Genomic DNA, 24782 nt, shown 5'->3' with positions numbered 1-24782 from the left:
AATAGGTCACATTCCTAGAGGACCTTGCAACACTCTCTGTGTGAATTATTGGAGTATGATTATTTCTATTTTATAGATCAGGCCTCTGCAGTAGAAAGGATCTTGTCCCAGGTCATATAGCTGACAAGGAGTAAATCATTCTTGATTTATCTAAAACTCTGACTATAAGGACACATCTGTCACTTTATTTCAGAACTGGGTTGTGCCTGAGGATGATTAGGCTGCCTGGATATTGACATTGCCAGAATCAGCTGGCCAGGGTCCCATGCCCTACCACACCCTGCCTATCTCTTCTGACGTGGGGGTGTAGATGGGAGGGAAGTTTGGGCCCTGGACTGTTCTTGGCAGCAACATGTTGCCCAAAGGCATAATTAATGCTGTTTGTGTTCATCTTTTTTTTTTTTTTTTTTTTTTCTGTGCTTGGTATTGTGAAATAAAATCATTGGCAGAGAAAAATAGGCTTCTGGAAAACACCATTATGGAGCACCTTTGAAGCGTCATTCAAGAGACTGGCAGTCTGAGAAATACTACTATGGCCTTATGATTCACTGTATGATCTTCAACATATACCTTGGGTGAGAACTATACAACTTGCCTTTTTTTTTTTAATCAGGAAACAGCTAGCTCTGTGAGGAAGTAAGATAATTGATAGCCTAGATGGTTGACTGACTTAAGGAGTACTTCAAGAACACACTAGCTTCAATAAATTATCAAAAAGTATTTGTCCAATGACACACAAGTAATATTAAGCTTAAGAATGATGTGGCATAATCTAGATCATTTGTTAGAGGATTATTTTGATGAATATATTCGGTAGATGCTTATGTTATCTTCTTGGATGGAATGTCCTTTGAAGGTCTTTCTTTGAAGGCTTTTTCTTTGTTTTTTTCTTCCTTCCTTCCTTCCTTCCTTCCTTCCTTCCTTCCTTCCTTCCTTCCTTCCTTCCTTCCTTCCTTCCTTCCTTCCTTCCTTCCCCCCCTCCCCTGTCCTTTCTCTCCTACTTCTTTCTTTTTAAAAAAATTGCAACTATCTAGCTAAGTTCATTTTGTTGTCATTCAGTTATTTCAATCATGATGCAATTGGGATTTTCTTGGCAGAAACACTGGAAATGGCATGCCATTTCCCTTTCTAATTCATTTTGCCAATGAGGAAACTGAGGCAAACAGGGTAAGTGAGTGGCCCAGAGTCACATAGCTAGTAAGGCCAGTTTTAAACTCAGGATTATGAATCTTCCTAACTCCAGGCTCAATACTTACTCAATACTCTATACAATTTTCAATACTCTAAGTAGAGACTCAATAAATATTCAGTGATTGATTATCTACTATGTTTCAGCTTTTGTGCTAGATCTTGGTTAGTCGATCAACAATCATTTATTAACCACCTAATACACTGGGCACTTGACTATATTTTGGGGATACAAAGCTAGGGATAATAGAAAAGGCTCATGATCAAAATAACACCACTGAAGCAGTTCCCATATCTTCAAGGAGTTTATTATATACCACCTAGAAAGCTATGCATATAAGTACAATACAAAATATAATCATTAGAATATTTGGAATATATTGAACTATGATATAGGGCAAAAATTCTTCTACTCAAATTAACTACCTGTGCAATCCTGAGACAATTCCTTGACTTTTCTGGATCTCATTGCCCTCATCATCTGAAGTCTGACTATGGTCTCTGAGGGATTTTCATCTTGACATGCTATGATCTGATAATGTTACTTCCCTATCATTCTGAAATTTCTGCCACTGGGGACACTTCTTTGATTAAAGGTTTTGAGAGATACAGTAGTATTTATTAGTTAATCAGTGAGTAAGTCTGGAATATAATTAAGTTCTGGTCTAAGTTTTGTTACTATCTACTTGTGTGACCTTAGGTAAATCATCTCTGCTTCACAGTTTCATGAACTATTCAATGTAAGACTGAAAAGTAATAAGATTAATTACAATGATATAACAATAAATATTATTAACATAAATATTTATATTTTATGTTATATTTATATTTTACACCAAAATAACATAAATAAATAATAATAAAATAAGTATTTAATATTTGCATAGCACTTTACAAATAATACCTCATATTTATTCATTACAATCCTGGAAATTATTATTTATATTTTAAAGATTAAGGAATTAAGGCCAACAGAGGTTAAGGGACTTATCTGGAGCATACAAGTAGTTAATGTCTGAGGCCAAATTTGAACTCTACTAGGTACTACATATACTTAGAGTGAAGAAAACTTTAGATCACCTAGGACCTTAGACTCTGAGATTCCATTTTGTTCTCAGTCAATTAAATCTTTCATAGTTTATAATTCTAGGTCATCCAAAGAAAATAGGGGGTGTCAGGGAAAAAATAAGAGACAAAACTTTGCCAAATTCCTAGCTTTGGCTAGATGAGCAACTGACTTAGAAGCACAGCATGGAGCAATTTGGGGGTGAATATAAGGATTCTTGGGTCTCCTGGAAGAAAAGGTCTCTTAAATGGAAGGTTTACTTTTTCTCACCATTGTTGTTTTTCAGTATTTCTGCTTAACTGGATGACCTCTTGTCACCAGCAGAATTTTATCCAGACAGATTAGAACACTGGCTTTTTTTCAGAAGCCCACAGAAGCCTTGAAAGGGAGCCAACCCAGAAATATACACATTTCCACATTTACCCAACCTTTAGAACCATCTATTTTTAAACATTATGCAGTTTGTTTTCTCAAAGAAGAATTCTGATGAAGTTACTAGAGGAGGAGTATTTGAACAGCTTTACTATTATTGTTCTAGTATCCAGAAATTTCCAAATGCTAATCCAATAGTGTTCAACCTTAGAGGAGTTTTACCAGTCAAGGATGAATTTTCAGCAGGTTACTTTGGGAATTGAAATAAGGTATTTGTTGTTGGATAATTATAAATGAATTAAATAAAATCCCTGCCCTCAAGGAGTTTATAATCTGGCAAGGTTGAGAAAATCTCTGCCCAAGTTATAATGTGAGATATTATAGACTAGTTACTCTAATAGAAATTTGAAGAAATGAAATTTAGCAGTGGTGTCAAAGGCAAATAAAAATGGGGGTCACTAATACATAAAAAAGATCTCTGGGGTCACACATGGACTTAGTTTTTTTATTTTTATTATAGTTTTTTTATTTACAAGACATATGCATGGATAATTTTTCAGCACTGACCCTTGCAAAATCTTCTGCTGCAATTTTTCCTCTCCTTTCCCCTACCCCTTCCCCTAGATGGCAGGTAGTCCAATACATATTAAATCTGTTAAAGTGTATGTTAAGTACAACGTATGTATACGTATTTATACAGTTATCTTGTGGCACAAGACAAATCAAACTTAGAAATAAGGTAAAAATAACCTGAGAAGGAAAACAAAAATGCAAGCAGACAATAACAGAAGGAGTGGAAATGCTGTGTTATGGTCTACACTCATTTCACATAGTTCTTTCGCTGGGTGTAGCTGGTTCTCTTCATTACTGAATAATTGGAACTGATTTGGATAATCTCATTGTTGAAGAGAGCCATGTCCATCAGAATTGATCATCAGAAGTGTATAATGATCTCCAGGTTCTGCTCATTTCACTTAGCATCAGTTCATGTAAGTCTCTCCATGCCTCTCTGAAATCATCCTGCTGGTCATTTCTTACAGAACAATAATATTCCATAATATTCATATACCACAATTTATTCAGCCATTCTCCAATTGATGAGCATCCATTCAATTTCCAGTTTCTAGCCATTACAAAAAGGGCAGCCACAAACATTTTTGCATATATGGGTCCCTTTTCTTTCTTTAAGATCTCTTTGGGATATAAGCTCAGTAGTAACACTGGATCATAAGACTATATACAGTTTGATAAATGTTTGAGCATAGTTCCAAATTGCTCTCCAGAATGATTGGATTCATTCATAATTCCACCAACAATGTATCACTGTCCCAGTTTTCCCACAACCCCTCCAACATTCGATGGATTTAGTTATTACATGTAACGTGTTTTATTTTGTTTTTATTTATTTTGTTAAATATTTTCCAATTGCATTTTAATTTGATTTGGGCCAGGCTCCCAAGTGTTATGGGGTGCAAAAGTTCTTTGGCTGGTAGGATTAACATTTCTGTGATAAGATACAGAAGAGAAAGATATCACTCCTTTCTGGGGATGAGAGTAAATGAATGAATGAAAGAATGAATTGAAAAAATTATGAAGAGTTTAATATATGCTGGGCACTATATATGACTTTCTGGATACAAATCCAAAGGAGATAGAATCTATTTTCAAGGAACTTTCATTCTAGTAGGGAGAGAAACTACATATAAGAAAGGGGAAGCCAAAAAGAGGTCAGTGAATGGGTTAGGGCAACCATAGGCATCATTTGAGAGTTGATTAATTCAGTCTTTCAAGGAAAGTTTTGTGGAGGAAGAAGGGAAGTTAAAACATTTGAGGTGGACCTCCAATGGTTAGGATTTTGACTAGTGAAAATTGAGACAGATCATTTTAGATGGAGGGATTAATTGCTAATTGCTTTGCATAAGAAAAGGTGCATTAACTGGAAACCATGAACAACAGGTTTTATCCCACCTTGCATCTTTCCATTTCCCCTCTGACTTCTCATCATTTTGATTTCCTCCAGGATCATGGATTAAAGCTGAAAGAAGTCTTAGACACTTGACTACAAATCTTTCATTTATAGATGAGGAATTAGGCAGAGAAGCTCAATATCTTGCCCAGAGTTACAATGCTAGAAAACATTTGAAGTAGAATTTGAAATCAGTTCTTAGTGCTTTAGATTCATTACTCCTTTCACTTATTCATTAGGGAGGGGAAAATAATATTGAAGAGTTGTACTTCTCTAAAATTAAGCAGTTCAAAACTACTGAAAGCAGTATTCATAAAAATGTAAGGTCTTCTCAATATAGAAAAATGATCTGGCAAGTGTAGAAACCCTTGCATTTCACTGAGGTTTCTTGTGTAAAGGGTTGAACACATACTACTATGATCTTTTGTTTCCTTGGAAGCTACCTGAAATTGAGTAGTGAGTAGGTTTGCAAGCTGCTCCACAGGGGATGAAGATGATACAATTGTTTCATGGTTACAGTGAATTTAGCTTCTTTCTAAAGAGGAAAGAAAATTAATACTACTCCTCAATGCCAAAGCAGTAGAGTTAGGACTAAGAAGAGAACATTTGCCAATAAGAATGGCTTTACAGGCAGACTGCCATCTACATGGCTTGATATTAGGAGTACCAGGAAAGTTCTCCCCATCCCACTCTTTAAAAATCTCTCCGTTAGTTTGCTGATGCTTGGAATTCCATTGCTAGAGATTCATTCCATTGGCTAAAAGCTTTTTCATGTTAAGGACAAATTTCCTAGGACAGGTAAAACCATCATTTTCTCACAGTGAGAATGAGTTTCTTAGATCCTTTGCTGAAAGTGGGGTTTTAATATAAACACAGATCACAAATTCACTAGATCCCTGAGAATGGAAGCCTCATAGGGAAGTAGTGAAATAATGGGGATTATGGAACAGCAAAGACTTTATCATATTGTGATGCATATTCCTTATCAGGAGGGACTGAAATATCTATAAGGAAGATTGAAGGTCATTTAGTTTCATTACCTCATTTGTTTCATTTTTTTTTTTTTGGAGGGGCAAAAGAGTAAACTTAAACTTATGATTTCTTTGAGATAGAAGGCTCCTGGTGTAGAAATACCCTCTTTCAAAGTAGATTGACACCCACTCTGCAGGACAGAACCTTAGCGAATTGTCTGGATCATTAGGTAATAATAGGCAACATAGATAGTATGTACTAAAGGAAGGACTTTAATAAAAAAATATTAAGAACATTTCTGTAGAGAGATCCTTAAGTTTGCAAAGTCCACTTCAAATATTTCATTTGATCCTCACAAAATGCTGGATAATAGTTGCTATTATTACTCCCATTTTTACTTATGAGCAAACAAAATTTCAGTGACTTATCCAGAGTCACAAAGTTAGTAAGACAAAATTACTTACTAACTTTGTGACTCTGGATAAGTCACTGAAATTTATTACCTGTGTGAACTTGGGAAACTTACTTCACCTCTCTAGACTTTGGTTCTGGTTTTGGTTCTGTTTTATTTGTAGAAAAGTGAGAGTTGGATTAAATAACTCTTAGTGTCTCTTCTAGTTCCAAATCTATAATCCTATGACCCCTATACCATGTGTCTCCTCTTTCCTGTTTTATGGATGAGGAAACTAAGGCTTAGAGAAGGAAAGCAGTTTGACCAAGATCACACAAGTTCTCATTGCCAGAGCTGGGGTAGAATTCAAGTGTGCTGGTTTTTCACCTGCTCCCTTTTCATTACATTGAACTTGTTTTTAAAATGAAGACCTAAAGGATCTTCTATGTTTAAAAAATAGGAAAGCAATTTGACCAAGATCACACAAGTTCTCATTGCCAGAGCTGGGGTAGAATTCAAGTGTGCTGGTTTTTCACCTGCTCCCTTTTCATTACATTGAACTTGTTTTTAAAATGAAGACCTAAAGCATCTTATATGTTTAAAAATAAATAATTCACTGAATTTTATGAGGTACAAACAAATGAATGCAAATGAATGTAAACATAAAGAAAGTTTTAAAACTTTATATAAAAATATAGAATTTTAGAGAATGGTGGGAATTTTACAGACCACCTGAAGAATTCATCCCTTTATGAGTAAGGAAGTTAATGCCTGGACAGATGATCCTGACTTATAGGATTTAAAGGCAAAATTTACCTTTAAAATCTTCTACATTACGATTTCCACTTTCTATCTGAGGAAGGTTCCATAGCTAGTTACTTGTGTATTGGTGTGTTACCCCAGGTCTTGAGCATTCAGCCCAGGGGATTGTCCATTAATCTATTGCATCACACCCATCCTGACATGGGTTTTTCAGAAATCAAGTTATTCATTCCACATTTTTCTCCCTTTACATTAGATACATACTCTAGGATCATAGTTTAATACCCTCATTTGGTAGGTAAGGAATCAGAGAGGAGGTGACTTACCTACAAAGTTGCAAAGGTAGAAACAGAGAAAGAATTGTAATGCTCATTCCACTGTACTATGATGTGTGTTCACAAGTGAGTGATTTTAAATGACCAGAGCTACAAAAAGTCCTATTCAATATTAACTGGATCAAGCAGACTGTATATATACCGTCTAGTGCCTGAGATGTCAGGCAAATTTTGTTCATTTTTTTTACAATTCCCTTCAACATCCCACAATATCAGCAACCTTTAAAATTTATTGAAAAAAGAAACATTTATTTTGGGGCACCTTTGAAAACTGTGGTTTTCTAGATCTCTGTAATTCTGTTGGTGATATTTGGATACTCATTCCTTAGAATTTTAGTTTTACCACTTGGATTTCCATGATATCCTAACTAAAATGGAGCCCTTTGGAAAGGATAAGAAATACACAATTTTCAGGATAGGAAAAAATTTTATTCATTGTGCATTGTGTATAAAACACTTGATTTTAAGTCTCATTTCCTACACAACATAAACATGAGAATCAAGTCTGATGAGACAAAAGGTTGATTTTTCTAAATTCAGAGTCACACAATGGAAAGGATCTTAAACTTAAAATTTTGGATTTCAATCTTGGCTCAGTTTCTTGCTATCTATGTGAACTTGGATGAATCATTTAATTTTTCTCAGCCTTGATTTTGTCATCTTTAAAATGAGGGGGTCAGCTCAGATAGCTTCTGATATCCTTTCTAGCTCAAAATCTGTGATCATTTTGGCCTTCAAAACAAGATGAGTCTGAAGGATATTTGACTACTTCTGCTTCCAGTGATCTGGTGGTTCTGCAGTGTAGCAGATGGTAACATTTTTCACTCAAAAGGCACAATGAGGAACAACTTGGAGCCACAATGTTCAGTTAGGCTCTTTGTTTATAAGATTAACAAGTAGAACCTCTAGGGTTCCTTGTAACTTTAACATTCTAAAATTCTAAGGCATAATTCAGGGTGATTATTGAGCATCCTTGAACCAAAGCCTTTGTTTGATGAACCCAAAGAAAGAGTTCTGTGAGTGAAGGAAGCAGGTTGAAGGGAAAGAAGGTATAGCTCATTGAGAGGCAGAAATCAGAGGATGGCCTTTGTTTTATTTTCTGCTCCTCCTCATCCCATCCATCATAGTCAATAGTGATGCAAAATTGTGTATGTGTGTGTGTGTGTGTGTGTGTGTGTGTTTGTGTGTGTGTGTATGTGTGTATAAGATCATGTACTTTAAAAAGACAAACACATAATCACAAATGTCATAGCCATTTAAATTTTAGATGTCAAACAAACATTTTGACTACAACTGTGTTATCTTAGTATTATTCAAACTGTCAGAGGATGAAGACACTCCTTTGGCAATATGGAATACTAGTCTTTTTTTCTCCTGCCCATTTAATGTTAATAGGCCAAGTTGAACAGCTGTTGGGTGACATCAAGAGCTAATGAACTTGTAGCAAATAGTACTAAATATGCTGGCAATCTAATTTGAGCCTAAACTATCTGCCAGCTATTTATGGAAAAGATGGAAGGACTAAAAATGCTTTAGGTCAGTGACCGGGGGTGGGGGGGTACAGCTTCTCTGATTAAAATATGTAACCCTTTATGGAGGAAGAATGTTTGAGTAACTGGAGTAACATGTGGATTGCCTTTTCTTTGTGATTTAGGTCTTTACTCTTCTCCCATTTTCCAATTCCTCATTTTTCAAAAATTGGGGCTATTGAGCAATTTCAATAAAGAAATTTAACTTATTTGGGATACCTAAAATATAAAAGGTACTTATCTAATTGGTCTTGGATAGACATTAGGGACAATTCCCACTTCATTTTGTTATTTAAATCTAACTTATCTGTTATTCTAGTTATCTTTTGATGTCCTATTTTAGCATTCCAATCCCCTATGATGAATGAATATCTTTTTTGGGGGGGAGGTGTTGTTTCTAGAAAATATTGTAAATCTTGATATAATCCATCAATTTTGGCCTCTTTGCCTTCAGTGGTTGGAGCATAGACTTGTATTACTGTGATGCTGAACAGTTTAATTTGGATTTGATCTGATGTCATTTAGTCATTTTTGAACTTATACTCCACTATTAGTTTCCTCATCATTTTATTTCCTATGAGATCTGCTTCATTTCTTCTAAGGGACTCTTTACAGATATATTACCATTTTTCTTTTTTATTATAGCTTTTTATTTACAACATATATGCATGGTTAATTTTTTAGCATTGACAATTGGAAAATCTTTTGTTCCAATTTTTCCCCTCCTTCCCCCCAACCCCATCCCCCAGAATGGTAGGTTGACCAATACATGTTAAATATGTTAAAGTATAAGTTAAATACAATATATGTATACATGTCCATACAGTTATTTTGCTGTACAAAAAGAATCAGACTTTGAAATAGTGTACAATTAGCCTGTGAAAGAAGTAAAAAATGTAGGTGGATATAAATAGAGGGATTGGGAATTTTATGTAGTGGTTCATAGTCATCTCCCAGAGTTCTTTCACTGGGTGTAGCTGGGTCAATTCATTACTGCTCTATTGGAACTGATGTGGTTCATCTCATTGTCGAAGAGGGCCACGTCCATCAGAATTGATCATCATATAGTATTGTTGTTGAAGTATATAATGATCTCCTGGTCCTGGTCATTTCACTCAGCATCTGTTCATGTAAGTCTCTCCAGGCCTTTCTGAAATTATCCTGCTGGTCATTTCTTACAGAATAATAATATTCCATAATATTCATATACCACAATTTATTCAGCCATCTCCAATTGATAGGCATCCACTCAGTTTCCAGTTTCTGGCCACTACAAGGAGGACTGCCACAAACATTCTCTTCTAAGGGTCTCTTGACCACAGTAGTATATGTCAGAGATTCTTACACTTTTGTTTTCAGTCTCTTTATACTATTAAAATTATTGTGCATCTGTTCAAAGAGTTTTTGTTTATGTCGGTTATATTTGTAGATCTTTACCATATTAGAAATAAAAAATAATTTTGAATTTGCAGACCATTTGAAAGGATTCCAGAGACCCCTCCAGTATTCTCTGGATTATACTTTGAGAACCACTGGCATATGTAATGATCACCTGCAAAAATTTAAAAATTTACTTTCCACCTTGCACTGCTGTAAATATATTTCTCTTGTTTTCTCTCTACTTTCTTTTACTTGTTTTGGACTATGACTTCAGTGAGTGTGTACTACATTCCTGTCTGACTGGGTTAATAGCTGTATTCAGGTCTATATTTCAGGCTACTCACCTGGCTCCTGCAGATAGAGTTCTGGATCTGAAATTAGGAAGACCTCAATTAAAAGTTGGCCTCAGATACTTATTGTAAAATGGGCATAATAACAGCACTTATTTTTACAGAGTAATTGTGAGGATCAAATGAAACAGTTTTTTAAAATGCTTAGCACATCCCTTGGCATATAATAGGAATTATGTAAGTAATAAAATTCTTCCCTGCTCTCCCTCATGAGTCTCTTGCTTCTTAATTATATTCTGTTTATTTTTAAGTTTTTTCTCCAATAGAATGTGTACTCCTTGAAGTCAGGTTCCATGTTTTTGTTTTTCTTTATATCTCCAGTGTGTAACATGAAGTGCTTGTTGACTGACTAACAAAGAGGTAATGGTTGCATAAGAAGAAGAGGTAAGATTTTTAAGAGGAGGTGATCATTTCATCTTTGCATTTATGGTAAAAGAAAAGCCAGGGAAATTCTGGTACACCACCTTGAATTTGGTAGAGCACATTTGAGAATTTAGATAAAGCATAGAGAGTATTTCATAGTCTAAATTTGTACAGGGGAATTTGGCCTATGAATAATTTTCTGGCCAAGATATTGATAACATAAGAACAAATAATTCTGATGAAGAAGAAAAGGAAGACTATTCTAAAGAGAATGATATGGATACACAGGAAACTAAAAGACTGATTTAGATTTTGTAAAGACATAAAAACCATGGAAAGAAGGGCAAATGGTTTGAAAAAAGTAGAAAAGGGTGGCTTTGAATGGTGAAAAAAAACATTACATTCAGAATGACCTAAAGTTGGAAATTAATACTCAGAATTCTAAACAAAAACTAAAAGCCAAAGTCAAAAAGACTCTTAATCAGTGTTGTAGGCAAGAGGAAATAGTACTGATGCCCAATGGATTATTACAATAGATAATGGAGAATAATAATAATAAGGATTTATGTATTGCTAGGCTTTGCTATCACATTTGATCTTGATAACAACCTTGCTAGGCAGGTGCTATTATTTTCCCTCTTTTACAAATTAGCAACCAAGACCAACAGAGAGGTGTTAAGTAACTTGCTCAGGGTAACATACTTAGTAAATGTCTAAAGTTGGGTTAAAAGTCAAGTCAGTAAATCAGGCAATCAATCAACTAGAATTTTAAAAATTTCTGCTCTGTGGCAGACATGGTCCTAAGATCTTGAGATAAAAAAAGATAAAAGACAAAAGACATCCACTGTTCTCGAAGGACTCAAAATGTAATGGTGAGACAATAAGAAAACAATTATGTATGTACAAATTAGCTACAGGATAAATTTGGGGTGATCTCTGGGGAAATTGCTTAGATTAAGGAGGAAGGAGTGAGAAGAGAAGGGAGACTCTTTGCAAAAGGTGTTACTTCAGTTGAGACTTGAAGGAAGCCAGGGAAGCCAAGAGGTGAGATTGAGGAGGGAGAACATTCCAAACCTGGGGATAGCAAGATTTTCCTGACAATACTGTTTTTTATGATACTTAGCTGTTAAAGATAGAAAAAGAAATAGAATTATTCAGTCCTATTCTTGCTTCTAACAAGGAGAATTACTTTTAGTGTAAAAGAGAAAGACAAAAATGGTAAACAGTTGAGTGAAGCCTAGGGTAACAGAGGAGGTGGTGAAAAAAACCACTTCGCATTTTCATCACCTATATGTATTATATTCTAGAGCCCTAAAAGAAGTGGCCATTAGTCTAGGTTGAGGAATTGTCACTGAGCTTTGAAAAAACTCCTAGAATGTAAGAGACAGATATCTGAAGCTGAAATGTTTTTTTTCAACAAGGATAGTTGTATCCTTCAAACCAAACTAATAAACTTAACTCTGATTTCTGCCAAACTGATCATTTTCAAGCATTTAAAAAAAGCTCATAGAAATCACAAAGATCCAGCATGTCTCTTTAGATCAGCTTATATTAGTTTAACTTTGTTTTCTTTTTATGAGCTTTCTTTCTCACCTACTAGGTCTGGAGAAGACTATTCATTGGATATATCTAGGTTTCACAAAATATTCAAGGAAGTCTCTTTTGCTTGCTTTAAGGACAAGATGGAAAAATGCCTATTGTGTGATAGCAAAGTTTAGTGGTTTCTAAATTTGTCAACTGACCAAAAAACAGTGATAAATGGAATGATTTCAACTCCTGGGAGATTTCTAGTTGAGTGTATCAGCTGTATGAAGATGTGGATGGCATGCTCATAAAAATTAAAAGTGACAAAGATAGATGGAATACTGAAGCTGTTGAATGGATGACAGAGTGAGGATTAGAGATAGGCCAGCTTTAATTAGTTGAAATTCAATAGACTATGAATCCCAGCATTTCAGTTAATGGAAATAAGCTGTGTGAGTATAAGATAGAGGAGGCATAGTTAAGGCAATAGATAATGTGAAGATCTGGAAATTTTAATAGATCACAAGCTCAATATGATTCAACAGCATAGCACGGAAGCCTTAAAAATGAATGTGATTGCGATTGTGAAGAAACTGTCTTTTACCTCATTCTATAGAACAGAATTTAGCATAGTACTTAATAGAAAAGATGCATTTTATAAGTGTTTATTGATAGACTGATCAAAAAGAGGTTCATCTTTGTTGTTCTTTTTCTTTTAAAAACATAAATGTTCTTCTAATGATTCTTGATGGCTATGAATCAGATTCTTCCAATCTGCCAAAGAATTAAAGGTGAGTGTTATCCAAATGTCAAAGGAATAGTATATCGTGAACTATAATGGGTACAATGCACTTTATATTGTATTTTGTACATCCAACAAAGAATTATGTAAGAGAAGTGGCATAAGAAATATTAACAGAGGGATGAATAATTGAAAAATAAAGTGGTTGCTGATATAATGAGAATGAGGGATAATTAATAAGTTCCATTATTATTTATATATTATTATGAGCCAGATCAGTGGTCTGTAAACCTTTGTTTTTGGAAAGTATACCACATTTTTAGTTTTTTTGACAATATAGCATAAACAATAACTATTAAATTATATGTATATACCACTGTACTAATACATATATTTTAAAATTTACACAAAATAGAAAAATTTTATTAAAAAAAGATGAGATAAAAATGAGATAATATTTGATCTTAAAATCAATGGGGAACTACTGGATTTTATTGAGTAGAGTATGACATTGTCTGGAAAAGGAAATGTCAAATCATTCCAGTATCTTTGCTAAGAAAACTCCAAATGGAATTACAAAGAGTAAAACATGACTAAAAATACCCAAACAACAATAATGGCATTGTCTGACCTATACTACAAGAAAACTACTTTAGCAGCTGTGCAGGATAGATAGGAATAGGCTGTCTTGAAATAGGAAACTAATTAGAAATCTTTTATAATAGTCTTGGCAAAAGTTAGCTGTTTGAGTAGAGAAGGGAACATAAATGAAAAATGTGTATGCCTATTTGGCAACTGATAGGATATTTAGGATGAGGGAGATTGAGGAGATCAGTGATGAAATTGAGGTTGGAACTGAGGTGTCTAGAAGGATAACTGTACTCTTGGCCCTAATAGGCAAGTTTGGAAGAGGTATATTTTGAGAGGAGAAAGATAATGTTAGGAGACTTTTGATGTAAAATATAAGGAGATCTTTGATAATTTTAGCCTGTGTGATTTATTGTCTGAGTCAAAAGAAAAGGGTAGTGAAACAGGTTCTTATTCCCTAGTCATGGCCCCAGAAGACACCTGGTAAAATCACAAGATGATCTAGGGGAAGGATAGTCTGAGAGGCTGAAAGGCTTTCATTTTCTCAATGGTACTTGTGCATTTACCACTGTGAGTACCCTATAGTGGTTAACAGTTATAACTCCTCAGGAGGCTAACTCTGGTTCAGAAAGGAAAGAAGCTTTGGAGTTTGTATAGAAGAGGAAAGAAGTATGAGGAGTCAAAGACCAAGGCAGAATCTGAACAAAAGATACAAGTTACCAAAAGTGAGCTAGAAATTCCATATAAAGCTAACCATTTGTCTCAGCTTAGTGATTAAGAAAAAAAAAACCTTCTTAAAAATGCAGTGTTATCCTCCCACTTGATTAGCCAAGGGTCTAAATGTGGAGATCTGGAATTCTGGCTGGAGCAGGTAATAAAAGAAGAGAAAGTAGATCAATCCCTCATAGTTCGGTCCTCAGAGATCAAGTCCTTCTTTAACCTCCTACCACCAGCTGTAACCTCCTTAATGAAATAGTCTTTTGTTTGTTATCATAGGTATTAGCAACACATTTCATTAGGGTGTGCCCAGGGAATTTTATTTATTTTTTAAAAAGGCAAACATTTATTGAATACTTAATCACAAAGGACACTATTTCTATTCACAAAACAAAATAAAGAAACTAAAACATAAATAGGTTTAGTTTTTTAAAAACCTGCATGTAACTTAAAAAAATACAGACTTTGCCAAAAGCTCCTTTTAATCAAGACTTACCCTTATATTAGACTACAGAATAACCTTTTCATCCTTATCTTCTTGGCTAAAAAAAGCATATTTTCAGCTGACCTTGTTTCTCTAGCCTTGATCTTTGCCATGAAGGACAGGTGGTAGAGTTTAAGAATTGGTTACCAGAAGCACATTACATAAAAATTTAATCTTTTTCCTGCCTTACTTATGCCAATCAGAGCCCGAGGCCACTTCTTGTGGACTAATAGTGGCCAGAAAAATCAAACTGGAAAGAAAATGCCAAAAGAGAAATAAATACCCCTTCTCTGTCCCACTTGCCTGAGTACTCAAGTCCAGTAGCAAGGGCTTGTGAGAAAATGAAAGGAGGAAGGCAAAAAGCCTGGGCTTTTCCAAGCAGAAGGTCCATTTGTACATCAGAGGTAGTTCTTTTTTTCTTAATAAGTATTTATTTTCAATACACATTGCTTTATGAATCATGTTAGGAGAGAAAAATCAAAGCACAAGGGAAAAACCATGGACAGAGAGGAAAAAATAAACAGAAAAAAGAAGAGAACATGGCCATGTGTGGATTGACAACTTGGTCTCCTTAATTATTTTTCTGTATGAGAATGATGTTTTCTGTCCAATATCTATTGGGATTGCTTTGGATCACTAAACCACTGAGAAGAATCAAGTCTTTCATAGTTGATCATTACACATTCTTGTTGCTATTGTGTACAATATGTTCCTGATTCTGCATGCTTTGCTCACCATCAGTTCATGTAACTCTTTCCAGGCCTTTCTAAAATCACCTTGTTGATAATTTTTTATGAAACAATAATATTACATTGCCTTTGTATACCACAATTTGTTCAGCCATTCTCCAATTGATGAACATCCACTTATTTTCCAATTCTTTTTTTTTAACCACACAAAGAACTATTGCAAAGATTTTTGCACACGTGGGCCCCTTTTCTTCTTTTATAATTTCCTTGGGATATAGATCTAGTAGTGGCATTGCTGGGTCAAAGTGTATGCAGAGTTTTATAGATCTTTGGGCATAGTTCCAAATTACTTTCCAGAATGATTGGATCATTTAACAACTTAATCAACAATGCATTAGTGTCCCAGTTTTCCCACATTCCCTCCAACGTTTATCATTGTCTTTTCCTGTCACCTTAGCCAATCTGAAATATATAGGAAGGTACTTCAGAGTTATTTTAATTTGTACTTCTCTAAGCAATAGTGATTTAGAGTATTTTTTTCATATACCCATAGATAGCTTTAATTTTGTCATCTGTAAATTGTTTATTCATACCTTTGACCATTTATCAATCAGGGAATGACTTGTATTCTTTTTTTAAATTATAACTTTTTATTGAGAGAACATATGCATGGGTAATTTTTTACAACATTGTCCCTTGCACTCATTTCTGTTCCAACTTTTCCCTTCCCTCCCTCCATCCCCTCCCCTAGATGGCAGGCAGTCTTATCCATGTTAAGTATGTTATAGTATATCCTAGATATAATATATGTGTGCAGATTCGTACAGTTCTCTTATTGAACAAGAAGAATTGGATTTAGAAGGTAAAAATAACCTGGGAAGAAAAACAAAAATGCAAACAGTTAACACTCATTTCCCAGTAATCCTTCTCTGGGTGTAGCTGATTCTGTCCATCATTGATCAATTGGAACTGAATTAGATCTTTTCTTTGTCAAAGAAATCCATGTCCATCAGAATACATCCTCATACAGTATTGTTGTTGAAGTGTCTAAGGATCTCCTGGTTCTGCTCATTTCACTCAGCATCACTTCATGTAAGTCTCTCCAAGCTTCTCTGTATTCATCCTGCTGGCCATTTCTTACAGAAAAATAATATTCCATAACATTCATATATCACAATTTACCCAACCATTCTCCAATTGATGGGCATCCATTCATTTTCCAGTTTCTAGCCACTACAAAAAGGGCTGCACAAACATTTTGGCGCATACAGGTCCCTTTCCCTTCTTTAATAGCTCTTTCGGATATAAGCCCAGTAGTAACACTTCTGGATCAAAGGGTATGCATATTTTGATAACCTTTTGGGCGTAATTCTAAATTGCTCTCCAGAATGGTTGGATTCATTCACAACTCCATCAACAATGCATCAGTGTCCCAGTTTTCCCACATCCCCTCCAATGTTCATCATTATCTTTTCCTGGAATGACTTGTATTTTTATAAATTTGACACAGTTCTTTTTTTGGGGGGGGTTTCTTTTTTTTATTATAGCTTTTTATTTACAAGATATATGCATGGGTAATTTTTCAGCATGACAATTGCAAAAACAATTGTTCCACTTGTTCCCCTTCTTCCCCCCATCCCTTTCCCCCCACGGATGGCAGGTAGACCAATAAATGTTAAATCTGTTAAAGTATATGTTAAATACAATATATGTATATATATCCATGCAATTATTTTGCTGCACAAGAAGAATCAGACTTTGAAATAATGTACAATTAATCTGTGAAGGAAATCAAAAGTGCAGGCAGACAAAAATAGAGGGATTGGAAATGCTAGGTAGTGGTTCAGACTCATTTCCCAGAAGTTTTTTGCTGGGTGTAGCTGGTTCTATTCATTATTGAACAAATGGAACTGATTTGGTTCATCTCATTGTTGAAAAGAGCCACGTCCATCAGAATTGATCAATAACATTGTTGTTGAAGTATATAATAATCTCCTGGTCCTGCTCATTTCACTCAGAGTTTATGTAAGTCTCTCCAGGCCTTTCTGAAATCATCTTGCTGGTCATTTCTTACAGAACAATAATATTCCATAAGATCATATACCACAATTTATTCAGCTATTCTCCAATTGATGGGCATCTACTCAGTTTCCAGTTTCTGGACACTGCAAAGAGGGCTGCCACAAACATTCTTGCAATACAGGTCCCTTTCCCTTCTTTAAGATTTCTTTGGGATATAAGCCCAGTAGTAACACTGCTGGATCAAAGGGTATGCATACTTTGATAACTTTTTGAGCATAGTTCCAAATCGGTCTCCAGAATGGCTGGATGTATTCACAATTCCACCAACAATGTATCAGTGTCCCAGTTTTCCCACATCCCCTCCAACATTCAACATTATCTTTTCCTGTTATCCTAGTCAATCTGACAGGTGTGTAGTGGTATCTCAGAGTTGCCTTAATTTGCATTTCTCTGATTAATAATGACTTGGAGCATCTTTTCATACGGCTAGAAATAGTTTCAATTTCTTCATCTGAAAATTGTCTGTTCATATCCTTTGACCATTTATCTTGGAGAATGGCTTGATTTCTTATAAATTAGAGTCAATTCTCTATATATTTTGGAAATGAGGCCTTTATCAGGAATTTTGACTGTAAAAATGTTTTCCCAGTTTATTGTTTCCCTTCTAATCTTGTCTGCATTAGTTTTGTTTGTACAAAAGCTTTTCAATTTGATATAATCAAAATTTCCTATTTTGCGATCAAAAATGATCTCTGGTTCATCTTTGGTCACAGATTCCTTCCTTCTCCACAGATCTGAGAGGTAAACTATCCTATGTTCTTCTAATTTATTTATAATCTCATTTTTTGTGCCTAGATCATGAACCCATTCTGACCTTATCTTGGTGTATGGTGTTACGTGTGGGTCAATGCCTAGTTTCTGCCATACTAATTTCCAATTTTCCCAGCAGTTTTTGTCAAACAGTGAAATCTCTAGGTCATTAAAACAGTTTTTTTGGGAGTCTGATTGGTATACCACTAAATAGATTAATTTAGGTAGTATTGTCTCTATTATATTTGCTCAACCTATCCAAGAGTACTTAATATTTTTTCCAATTGGTTAGATGTGACTTTATTTGTGTGGAAAGTGTTTTGTAATTTTGCTCATACAGTTCCTGACTTTCCTTTGGCAGATAAATTCCCAAATATTTTATACTATTGGAAGTTACTTTAAATAAAATTTCTCTTTGTAACTTTAACTGTTAGATTTTGTTAGTGATATATAAGAATGCTGATGACTTATGTGGGTTTATTTAATATCCAGCAACTTTGCTAAAGGTGTGGATTATTTCTAAGAGCTTTTTAGTCGAATTTCTGGGGTTCTCTAAGTATACCATCATATCATCTGCAAAGAGTGATAATTTGGTTTCTTCATTACCTATTCCAATTCCTTTAATCTGTTTCTCATCTTTTATTGCCAAAGCTAGTATTTCTAATACAATATGGAATAGTCATGGTGATAATGGGCAACCTTGTCTCACGCCTGATCTTATTGGGAATGGTTCTGGTTCATCCCCATGACATAGGATGCTTGCTGATGGTTTTAAATAGATGCTACTGATTATTTTAAGGAAAAATCCATTTATTCCGATATTCTCAAATGTTTTTTTTTAAATAGGAATTGATGTTGGATTTTATCAAATGCTTTTTCTGCATCTATTGAGATGATCATATGGTTTTTATTAATTTGGTAATTGATATATCTTATTATGCTAATAATTTTGCTAATATTGAACATTTTGGTATGACGTCTCATCGTTGTCATTATCTTGGGTAAAATTATTGTGTCTGTAATTTACTGTTTCACCCAATCATTCTTTAAGTATTAAACTTATTAACTTTATTAACTTATTAACTTATTAAACTTTAAGTATTAAACTTATGGGCACCACTTGTAACATGCAGCTCTCCCTCTTTAGGATCCCTCTCACCCCCTTTGAATCTCTTCCCCTTTCTTGTATCCTTCCCTTATTACTCTTTTCCTTTGCCCTTTTTCTCTCCCACTTTTTAATGATGTGAGAGAAGTTTCTCTGTCTGATAAGAGTAAGATTCACACAATTTTCCTCCCCTCTCTAAATTCCCTCAGACATGATAGGTTTCCTTTGCTTCTTTGTGGGATGTAGTTTTCCTCTTTTTATCTCCCCTTATTCCTTTTTCTGATACTATCCCCTTTCCATTTCTACTTCCTTTTTAATATTATATTAGTAAAATCAAATTATACATGCATTCTTTATGTTGGTCCATAACAGAAATACAGTTCTCAAGAGTTCTTTTTACCTTTTTCTGCTTCTCTTGAGTCCTACAGTTGAAGGTCAATTTTTTTGTTTAGCTCTGGTTTTTTTTCATTAGAAACAAATGGAATTCACCTGTTTCATTAAATGTCCATCTCCTTCCCTGGAAGAAAATGCTCAGCTTAGCTGGGTAGTTTACTCTTGGCTGCATTCCAAGTTCTTTTGCCTTTTGGAATATCAGATTCTAGGGCCTTCGATCCTTTAATGTGAAAGCAGCTAGATCTTTATTGTGGGTCCTCGGTATTTGAAATGTTTTTTTTTTTTTTCTGGCTGCTTGTAATATTTTTCCTTAGTCTTATAGTTCTGAAATTTAGTCACAATATCCCTTAGAGTTTTTGTTTTAAGGTCTTTTTCAGAAGGTGTTTGATGAATTCTTTCAATGTTTATTTTACCTTCTGATTCTATTACTTCTGGGCAATTCTCTTTGATAATTTCCTGTAAAATATTGTCTAGGCTCTTTTTTTAATCATAATTTTCAGGAAGTCCAATAATCCTTAGATTATCTCTCTTAGATATATTTTCCAGGTCTGTTGTTTTTCCAAGTACACATTTAACTTCTTTTCTATTTTTTCATTTTTTTTTTTTTTTTGGTTTTGCTTGATTGATTCTTGATGTCTCAATGAGTCACTCATTTCTATTTGTTCAGTTCTAATTTTTAATGAGTTGTTTTCTTCATTAGCTTTTTTTACTTCTTTTTGTATATGTCCAATTGAGTTTTTAAATGAGTTGTTTTGTTCTATTGCATTTTTTTTACTGAGTTATTGTCTTTTTCCAATTTACGAATCTTACTTTCCTGGGAATTTTTTTATCTTTTCCAATTCACAAAATTTGTTTCCCTTGAAGTTCTTTACCTTTTCCAATTCACATTCGGGAAGTTGTTTTCTTTTTCCACTTCATCAAATTTTTCTTTCAGTGAATTACATACCTTTTCCATAGTCCCTTGCAGGGCTTCTCTTTCCTTTCCCTATTTTTCTTCTAGCTCTCTTTTAATATCTTTTATAATTTATTTTAGGAGAGCCATGTGTAATGGGGATCAGGTTACATCCCACTTTGGGGTTTTGTCTGGAGATCGTTTGCTATTAGTCTCCTCTGGGTTGAAAACCTGCTCTCTTTCTTTATTAGAAGCTATTGATAGTTAGTGTATGCTTGGCTTTTTTACTCATTTTTTAAAAAAAAGCTCTTAGGGTTTGCCTTCAGGGCAAGACGGCTATCAGCTTCTTCTGCAGAACAGGGATAGATATATGGACAGTAGCTGTCCTGCAAATGGGCTGCTAAAGGAAGTGCCCTGGCAAGAGCCCCACCACGGGAAGTGTTTCTTTCCTGGAAGCATAGCTGTGCTACAAAAGTTATATTGCCCTGGACAGAGCCCTCCTGCTATGCAGATTTGTGGCTGCCCCAAGCAGAGCCCCCTGCTGTGCAGATTTGTGGCTACCCTGGGCAAAAGCCACATGCTGCAGAATGGGATTGCATAGCTGTGCTGTGGTCTGTGTTGAATCACCTCCGGTGCTGGGTGGGTGTAGCCAGATCCTTAGATTCTGTCATTTTTGGGAGTACACTCTACCTTTGGCATTTGTGTAACTTCTTTGCTGATCTACTACTTTGCAACCAAAGCAGAGCAGCCAATCTGTGATAGAATCCTACCTGCAAAATCTCTACCCACAGAGACCAACCCCGCCTCCATCTGCTCAGTGTGCTAGCCTCTGCGTTCTACCTTCCTGTCTGCTTTGGCCTACTCCCGCCAATCAGGACAAACCTTTTCTGGCAATCTTCCAGATTATCTTCAAGTGGTAATTTGTTGTACTCCCAATATTCATGGATTTTACCAGTTAAGCACTATTTCTGAGGCTGAATTTGGTAATTAGTAGTGAGGATAGAAGAGAAGCTTAGAATGACATGTATGTCTTCTCTGCCATCTTAGCTCTGCCCCCCACAGTTCTTTATATAGTTTAGAAATGAGATCTTTATTAGAAACACTGGCTGTAAAGATTTTTTCCCTCAGCTTTGTATTGCCCTTTTAATCTTGTTTCTTTTAGTATTGTTTGTATAAATCCTTTTTAATTTAATGTTATCAAAGATGTCCATTTTGCCTTTCATATTATTCTCTAGTTATTCTCTGGTCATAAAGTCCTCCCTTCTCCGAAGATCTGAGAAATAAATTATCCTTTATTCTCCTAATTTGTTTATGATATTATCCTTTATGTTAAAATCACAGAACCATTTTGACTATATTTTGGTATGGTGTGTGAGATGTAGGTCTATGTTGAATTATTTTCCAGTTTTTCCAGCAATTTTTGTCAAATAGTGAGGTCTTATTGAGTTTGGGGATTTATCAAATACTAGATTGGTATAAGTCTTGATTTCTGTGTCACATATATCTAATCTATTCTACTCATGTACCACTTTATTTCTTAGCCAATACTAGATGGTTTCTATGACTGCTGCTTTGTAATATAGTTTTGGGTTTGGTATTTTGCTAAACGACCATCCTTTGCATTTTTTTTATTAATTCACTTGATATTCTTGATCTTTTGTTCTTCCAGATGAATTTTGTTATTTTTTTCTAGTTTTATAAAATAATGTTTTGGCAGTTTGATTGGTATGGCATTGAACAAGTAGACCAATTTAGGCAGAATTGTCATGTTACTATATTAGCTTAGCCTAACTATGAGCAATTAATATTTTTCCAATTGTTTAGATCTGACTTTATTTGTATGAGAAGTATTTTGTAATTATGTTCATATAGTTCTTGGGTTTGTCTTGGCAGGTAGATCTCTAGGTATTTTATTTTGTCTACCATAATTTTAAATGGAATTTTTCTTTCTATTTATTGCTGCTAGACTTTGTCAATAATATATAGACATGCTAATGATGTGTGTGGATTTATTTTATATTCTTCAATGTTGCTAAAGCTGTGAACTGTTTCCAGTAGGTTTTTGGGTGATTTTCTAGGATTCTCTAAGTATAACATCATATCATCTGCAAATAGTGATAGTTTTATTCCCTCATTACCTTTTTTAATTCCTTTAATTTCTTTTTCTTTTCTTTTTTGCTAAAACCAACATTTCTAATGCAATGTTGAATAATAGTTTTGATAATGGGCATTCTTGTTTCACCCCTGATCTTATCTGGAATGCATGCAGCTTCTCTTCAGTACAAATAATGCTTGCTGCTGGTTTTAGATAGATACTGGTTATTGTTTTAAGGGAAGCATCCTTTATCATCGTGCTCTCTTGGGTTTTTAATAGTAATGGATGCTGTATTTTGTTTAAATTTTCTGGATCTATTGAGATTATCATATGATTTTTGTTGTTTTTGTCATCGATATGGCTGATTATAGTAATAGTTTTCCTGGTATTGAATCAGTCCTACATTTCTGGTATAAATTCCAGTTGATCATAGTATTTTATCCTGCTGATAAGTTGCTGTAATCTTTTTGCTAACATTTTATTTAAAATTTTTGCTTTAACATTTATTTGGGAAATTGATCTGTAATTTTCTTTCTCTCTTTTAGATCTTCCTGGTTTAGGTATCAGTGCCATATTTGTGTCATAGAAGGAATTTGCCAGTATTCCTTCTTTACCTATTTTTCTTTTTTCTTTTTGTTGAGACAATTGGGGTTAAGTGACTTGCTCAGGGTCACACAGCCAGGAAGTGTTAAATAATTGAGGTCACATTTGAACTCAGGTCCTCCTGACTTCAGGGCTGGTGGTCTATCCACTGCACCACCTAGCTGCCCCTCTTTACCTATTTTTCCAAATAGTTTACATTGTATTAGAATTAATTGTTCTTTAAATGTTTGGTAGAGTTCACTTGTGAATCCATCTGACACTGCAGATTTTTTCTTAGGGAGTTCATTAATGACTTGTTCAATTTATTTTTCTAAAATGGGTCTAAAATATTTATTTCCTCTTCTTTTAACTTGGTCAAATTATAGTTTTTTAAATATTCATCCATTTCAGTTAAATTGTTAGACTTACTGCCATGTAGTTGGCAAAATAGTTCCTAATTATTGTTTTAATTTTTTTCATTGGTGTTAAGTTCATCCTTTTCATTTTTAATGCATGACAAGTAGTTCTTAAAAGGAACTTGAATTAGAGGCATAGAGGGACCCTAACTGCAGAGTGACCAGGCTGTTTACTTTTGTAGCAGAATCACATGGACAAATTATAGAGAAAAAATGAATGGTTAACAGAGAAAGGAAGGAAGAGTAGTGGCAGTAAGAAAGAGATTTTTAATTGGCACAATCTTGTCTTCATGGAGCTTATCACCTAATAGGTTAAATCCCTGAGGTTTTAAATAACAGCATCAACATTTAAATATCAGCATCTCTTCCACCTCTCTTACAACACTATGTTATTAAGGCCTATCAATTCTACCTTCTCAAATTCTTTCACATTTCTATTTCTATTTCTACTTCTGTGACTACTAGTATGGGGTGATACTGGTAGTGAAGATTTCCTCTTGCCTTGTACTCCCTGAAATCATCTTTGTATTTCCAAATTCTTATCTTTACATCATCTCTAAGTTAATTTTCTAAAGCGTAGCTCTAATCATGATACTCATTTGCCTTCAAGTTGTTGAAATCTTTAATAATTCCTCATCACCTAATCAAATATAAATTACTTTGCTGGCATTCAAAGTAAAACAAAATATGATCACACTCGCTCCTTTTGAGTTTTAGTTCCCCTGATTCCTGTACTTTAATTCTACACTCCAGCTAAGCCATTCTACTCAATATTCTCTGAGCCTCATTATCAGAATTTATGGTTAGGCTAATTTGGAAGAAACAAGCATGATTTAGAGAGTAAACAAATAGGTCAGGGTTTACTTTGGGGTTAACAGAACAAGAATGTAAGAAAGTATGAGTATACAATATATACATAGTCCTTGACACAAAGTAGGTACTTAATAAATATTTGTTTTATTGAATTTAATATTGATTAAATAGGAGGGCATAGTGAAGGACAATACGGGATAGTAGATAGGTCACTGATTTTGGAATTAGGAAAATCT

General features: G+C 34.5%; 1 long non-coding RNA gene across 1 annotated transcript in view; it reads left to right on the top strand.

The window, feature by feature from the left end:
- The first annotated feature begins 354 nt into the window (after positions 1–354).
- Positions 355–24782, top strand: part of LOC105749889 — a 31987-nt gene continuing 7559 nt past the window's right edge. Inside the window, exon 1 of the long non-coding RNA XR_004233145.1 lies at positions 355–575. This is a non-coding gene — a long non-coding RNA (uncharacterized LOC105749889). The remainder of the gene's footprint in view (positions 576–24782) is intronic.

This window comes from Sarcophilus harrisii, chromosome 3 (genome assembly GCF_902635505.1).
Source record: "Sarcophilus harrisii chromosome 3, mSarHar1.11, whole genome shotgun sequence".
Lineage (NCBI taxonomy): Eukaryota > Metazoa > Chordata > Mammalia > Dasyuromorphia > Dasyuridae > Sarcophilus > Sarcophilus harrisii.
This window is presented reverse-complemented; position numbering and strand designations above follow the sequence as displayed.